Source organism: Salvia hispanica, chromosome 4, assembly GCF_029641045.1.
Source record: "Salvia hispanica isolate PSC_SH4W2 chromosome 4, Shi_PSC_v1, whole genome shotgun sequence".
Taxonomy (NCBI): domain Eukaryota; kingdom Viridiplantae; phylum Streptophyta; class Magnoliopsida; order Lamiales; family Lamiaceae; genus Salvia; species Salvia hispanica.
This window is the reverse complement of record NC_142695.1, coordinates 41,128,658-41,135,693: the sequence shown is the minus strand read 5'-3', so window position 1 is coordinate 41,135,693 and position 7,036 is coordinate 41,128,658. Positions and strand designations below refer to the sequence as shown.

The 7,036-nt window shown below is 36.2% G+C and overlaps 1 pseudogene; it reads right to left on the bottom strand.

The window, feature by feature from the left end:
- Nucleotides 1-2,120: 2,120 nt before the first annotated feature.
- LOC125192288 (agglutinin-2-like) lies at nucleotides 2,121-3,046 on the bottom strand (annotated as a pseudogene).
- Between the last annotated feature and the right edge of the window lie 3,990 nt (nucleotides 3,047-7,036).

Below are 7,036 nucleotides of genomic sequence, written 5' to 3'. Positions count from 1 at the left end.
TGATTTTTCTATATATGTTATTTTTTTGTTTGGCTGCAATAGTTATGTGAATTGAGACCTAAATAATCATATTCAAGCTCTAAATTGGTACACATAAAATTCAAATGTGGAGAAAGAAGATAGCTTATGTAATTCCATGGCTATGGCGATTCTGTGTTGGAATTCTTTAACTCCTATTCCTAATTTGATGTGTATGTATTAATAGTTTTACACTATATTTGATGTGTATGTATTAATAGTTTTACACTATTTGATTTGTGACAGCAACATTTTAGATTTGAGCATATTGTATATTTTGTTTACTCTTTATTCTTTTAGCTGTGAAGCATAAGATGAACTTTATCCTTTTTTGTGTATGATTTATATTTTGCAAACTTAGTCAGTGTTGACTATTTTTGTATGTATATGGATCGTTTTTTCAAGAAACATTCTTCCGTTGATTCTTCATCAGTTGAATGATTGCTTAGTTCCTTATATGGAAAAGGATGTGTTTGTTAAAGTTACCAATGAAACCATTATGCAGCGATTTCATAAGATGAAGAATAGAAGACAAATGTTATGATGTGATTGCATTTAACTTTTACATTTTGAACCTTATAATTTAATTTATATAATTTTTTTAAAGTTTAAATTTGGACCCCCCATGATGAAATTTCTGGCTCCGCCACTGCCCCCAGTGATAGGAGCAGGACCCCAAACATCAGAATGTACCAAAGCAAACGGAGTTTTCATTCTCGTATCACAATGAAAAGAGTTCATAGAAGTAACTAATTCCGGAAAAAGTAGGCGAAAATATCCTAAAAATGGGTGCCTTAACCGACGATGCCAAAGCCAAGCCTGTCTGTCTGTTGGTCTGGGAGTCAGCATCATTGCAACACTCTGTTGGGTTATCTCGTCCACATAGTACAATCCGCATCGCTCAGTGCCACGCCCAACTATCGTCCCCGTCTTGATATCATGCAGCATGCAAAATTGAGGCTGCATTAGTAATTTACAGTTCAACTCTTTAGTCACATGAGTAATGGATAGGAGCTTGTGTGATAATGACAGGACATAAAGACAATTAGAACGACATAGAGTAGGCGAAATATTTATTGTGCCTGCGCCCATGACTTTTAATAGGTCCCCACGGGCAGTTTGGACATAGGATTTTTTGGAAGTGGAGATAGATACAAAATCTGAGGCTTCAAACGAAATTGTATCGGTCGCCCCACAATTAAAGATCCAGTGAGGGTCTTTCGGGCCTGATGTGGATGTAGAGGAACATGCTAGGGCATCGAAGGAGTTTTGACAGGGTATAGAGGGCTGGTATTTGTTATTTCCGGAAGGCTGGGGCGTAATTTGCAATATTTTTGCAAAGTGGGATTCGTTCTGGTATATTATAGGAGTGTGGGGTGGGTTTTGGGAGTTTAGTATCAGGCGGGGGTTAGATTCGAATTTAGGGGAATTTAGGGGTGGAATATGGGAAGGGATTTGCTGGTGGGGTGGTTTTTGAGATTTGGGAATAAGTGTGGGGTGGGTTTGGTGTTTCGTATATTTGGGAGTATTTAGGGGTTTTTTTCGTAGAACCCTAGCCACCATTGCTTCAACCCTTCCGCCTGTGGTGCATCCGACGCTGCTTAGCCGCTGCCACGTGTGTTGCTGCTTCTGCCGTTGACACCGATGCCGACGCCTACGTTGCTGTATGTGACGCCGACGCTGCTGTCTGCAGACTGATCGCCAATTACAGCAGACATCCACCCTCCTTGTTTTCTCCGGCGTCGGTGACAGGTGCTACTGCCACCAGTGGCGCTAAACCACCGCATACCCCTTCTCTGCCGTCGACGAGGGCATTTGCATATGTCTTCTTCGTTGAGGATATCTCTCCTTGTTCTCTGGCAGCGGTGCGTGGCCATTCTCCGGCCAAATCTTTTCGCTGCATAGATATGGCGATTCGCCAGATCCGTCTGATACGTTACTTCTTTGGTTGTTTGCCTGTGTCGTTGTTGCAGCAGTGCACTTGGAGCCTATGCCGAGGTTCTTCGTCAGTAAGGAATTTTGGCTTTGGTTTGTGTTGAATATGTACAAATCAATTAGACTTGAGATTGTCTCGATCAATAGGTCGAGAGTGTGTATTTGGCTGACCTCCAATAGAGGCTTTTTGTTGATTTCCTGCTCTGATACTATCTTAAAGATGGTAATCGAGAGAGCCTAGTTTCATAGGGCAATGCATATTGGAAAAGCTTTGAGAGTAGAAGATGGATTATTGTATTTCTTTTATGTTTTACAATGTAAATCAACACCTCATTATATAGGTGTGAGAATATGCTATCTATGGAAAAACAATCAATTGTAATCAATCTATTTTGGAATATTAATACAATCAATTATTCTCCAATCTTCTCTCCATTTGATATGCTTTGACAGCAGTCACCTCCTGCCCCAAAATTGCGTTGCCAACGTCGGTTGTGTTTTTGGAAACTTGTGATCCAATGTCTATCCCAACATGACGATAACTCGGATCCACTCTACCGTTAACAAAGATGTCGAATTCCACCGCAAAGACGGACGCATTTTTACCAAAATCATCGAAGATTCCAAAGCTGCCACCGGCGGGCTCCGACTGGGGAGCCAACAGGCTGGATAAAGAAAGTGATGCCATCGCCTGGGTTTGAGTCGCCGCTTTTGGGATTGATAATGAATTTAACGGTTGTTTTGAGGTCGACCTGCGCTCCGGCTTCCCAAAATTGGATTGGATTGGAATACACGGCTCGGCCAACCCGGGACCCTAATGGATTGCCAGAATTGTCGGTTTTGGTGAGACGGAGGAAGGTGGAGTCGGATGAGAAGCGGGCGTCGCCTTGGTAGATTAGGTCAGTTGGCTTCGGGCCGCCGTAGAAACCATAGGTGAAGGAGGTCGTCTGTCGACCATGCCGTGTTGGCGGTGGCAAGGAGCAAGGCTATGGGGGAAAGGACTGGAATTAAGGTTCGGAGAAGCTTTGCCATGGTTTACTTCGGTTGCTGTTTTGGGTTTTGTGTTGGATGTGGTGGATGCTTGGAGAACCGATATATTTCAAAAATATTAAAATTCATACCCTTGAAAATATCTTTCAAACATTTGTTAAAATTCATACCAATGAAAATAACACCAAATATTCTTTCCACCACCATTTAATAATTTAAGTATGTATTTTTCATTTTGATTTGTTAACAAAAATTAGTCATTTTTCATTTTTTCATTAATAATTTTGCAAACAATAACTTTAAAGTCATATTATTTCGATGATCAAAACCGACTTTACAAATATGAAAAGAATTCATCACCATATAGCAACAATACATTTTGATGTTACTATATCATTAGGATAACAAAGTCCTTGGCCAAAACTATACGAGAGAATCATTTTTGGAAAGCAATACAATACAAAAAGTTGTCCTCGGCTAAATTTTAAAAACAAAATTAAAATCTCCTTTTTTTTTTTTACCATCAGTACTATTTGGGAAATCATGGCCCTTGCTATTCAAGTATGTGCATATCTTACCTATATTACGAGAGAAAAACTTTCGAACCCTTGCTATTCAAGTATGTGCATATCTTTTTCTCTCTACTTACTCCACCTAATAACTTCTCCTAAAATCTTGTGCTATTCAAGTACGTGCATATCTTAAGTCGGATGGAAGGAATACTATTTGTGTTTAAAAGCAATTGAACTTACCGATATTATGAGAGAAAAATTTTCATACTACCTCCGCCCATCAATATTTGTCCCACTTTGACCCGGCACGGATTTTAAGAAATGTAATGGAAAGTGAGTTGAAAAAGTTAGTGGATTGTGAGTCCTACTTTTATATATTATTTTTATAATAAAATGTGAGTAGGAATGAGTTAGTGGAATATGAGGTCCACTACAGAAAATGGTAAAAGTGAAATGGGATAAATTTAGGGGGACAGACGGAAATGAAAAAATGATACAAATTTTGGTGAACGAAGGTAGTATTAGAAAATCATGGCCTGCCCAATGTCTGGTTCACATACAGTGGCAAAAATGTTGGGTTAAAAGTTAGTAGTAGCACATATATAATCAACTGACACCAACACAGTTTGAATATCTACAGGGACCATATCTAAAGGAACGAAAGGTAATCCACCCATATTGACATATATTAGAGCCAAGGACCACATAATTTGAGGTTATATACTCCCTCCATCCGATAATTAATGTCACACTTTCCTTTTTAGTTTATTCCATAAAAGATGTCTCATTTCTATTTTTAGAAAAAGTTCATTCTCACATTAATATAAAAATGATATTTTATTTTTCTATTTAACAAACAAAACAAAACCTCCTAAAATCACATACTGTCTCACAAGTTTGACATTTTTTATGGGACGGAGGGAGTATTTGGGTTTGGAAAAGCTTGGCCATGGAGTGGTTCGATACGTATACCGTACTTTGAGTGTCATACCGTATACCATACCGAAAGTTACGGTATGACAAAACACCATACCGATACCGTACTGAATTTTCCGGTATACCGGAAATTCGGTATGGTAGTTTTTGATACCGTTACCATACCGTATTTTCGGTATACCGTACCACATTCCGGTATACCATAATTTTGCGGTATACCAAACTTCGGTACGACTTACCGTTATACCGGAAAAATAATATATTATGCCTAAAATATTTAAAAAACAATTCTATTGTTCAACTACTTCAAAAATATAAAACGATTAAACTCCATATAGTCATTCTAATATTCAAATTTATAAAACTTTGACAACCAAATCAAAAATAAATTATAAAATCATGAGCAACATTATCTTCATTTCTTGGAACCTTGTTGGTGAATTTGACAAAAGAAATTACTTGTAGATGAAACTGAAAATGGAGGATCCAACCTGCTATAAATACAAGGGTTTTATATATATAATAATAGTCCTACAAAAATAACATAAATATTATGTGTATATATATTTAATAATCAACGGTATATCGAAGCGTCGGTATATACCGAAGATTCGGTATACTACGGTATACTGCGGTATACGAAATCTAATACCGTTACCGTACCGAAAGATTCGGTACGGTATCATACCGTACCGTAAACTACGGTATACCGAAAAATATGATATTTTCGGTATTTTTTTGGTACGATAAGTCCGGTATTATGGTATTTCGGTATAATTACCCACCCCTAGCCATGGTTTACTTCAGTGGTTGTATTTGGGTTTTGCTTTAGATGAGGTGGATCAGTGGATGCTTGAACATTTGGACCAGTGAGTATGATTAAAATTTTTGGCCTAGGGAATTTGTTTAGCTGGGCCAGATTAAATAGAAGCTTGAATTAGTAGCCTAATTCGTATTATATAAATTAGAGTGCATGTTGAAATGATTAATTTTGAATAGATTAATTAATAAAGTACATAAAATATGAATTTTTTGTGTATAATTAATATAAGAAATATAAAAAACATAAAAAAATAGGTAAAAAAAACAATTGAAAATGGTAAAAAGAGAAATGAGCTTGATGAAATTCGAACTAGGGTTGGGGAGATGCTAGGCAAGGGAACTTACACCTAAGCTAAGCTATCATATTATACCTACGAATATAAAACACATACTAATATTGTAATTATTGGGGGTTCCAAGGGACCCCCAAACCTCTATGTAGGTCGGCTATTGGATTGAGCAGTGATGACAATATGCAGTGTTGAGCATAGACGATGAAGATCCTTTGACTTAATAGTACTTGGATGCGTTGTGTCTCCATACACGATGTCATTCGCTCTTGATCATTCCGCTGTAATGTAAAAGTCGAGCTTATAATCTCTTGTATCATGCACTCTGATTTATATCATACGAATTATTTCAGTTCATATTCAATTTTGCCACAACTTTTCCTTTTCTTATTCCCCGCTTCTTTCATCATCTCCTAGTCGCGATTAATCACACTTTCTATCCTTAGAAAATGCGATTGTGATGTGTGTGGCTCATACACAGTGGCAAACACCGTAATGTAAAAAGTTAGTAGCACATATATAATCAACCGACACCATACAAAGGTAACACATTTTGAATAGTTTTTTATAGCTATGCTTGTAGTGTAACTATCTATCTACAGGACCATACAATTGTAATCAATAGTACAATTTTGCATTTATCACAAAAGTTGCACGTTTCGAATTCTTGTTGCTAGTTGTGCATTTAGCAATCAGTTCATATTGGATCCACGGACCACATAATCTGAGGCTATATATTTGGTCCGTTCGAGCTAAATCTTATCGTATTTTGATTTTTCTTTTGAGGTGATATTTTGAAGTTATCGCAGAAACTTTATTATTTCAATAGGGTAGTAATAAAATGCAAACTTATATACTGTACAAACTCAAAACTTCTCAACACAGTTTCAATACAATATCAACACAGTGTAAAATTTCAAAATTTTAATGTCAACATAGTATCAACACAACATCAATCATTGACTACCGTTGAAATTCTGTTGACATTTTTTTTTTTATGTTTTTTTTGTGATTTGTTGACATTTCTTTTGATTACGTCCCTATTTCAATAATTCTCTCAGAATATGAGATTAATTAAATATTGAATCTATTATCATTTTCTAAAAGCTACAAGATAAAATTTCAATTTTTAAGGAAATAATTAATTACTATAAATGGAGATTTAATTTTTTCTTCCGCTAACAGTTCTCACGTAAAAAACTCAATAAAGATAAACTCTATTGACTTAAGAAAATGGTGAGCTGATCCATCGGTACCACCTCTATATTTTTCATCCAATAAATATACTTTGTGCACTTGTTGGAATTCAACTTAATTAAACTGAGAATCAATAAAATATATGTCCATCAAAGCATTTATTTTTGTCATTATTGGAATTATATGCTTTTGATTATAAATAAATAAATAATTGCATATTGCATATTCTTCAACTTATACTAAAAAGCAAGTCTAGTTGAACGTCGCGCCATAAGGATTCTTAGTGAAATGATTTTTTTAAAAATGTTTTCCTGTAATACAATCTTGGCCACCTCT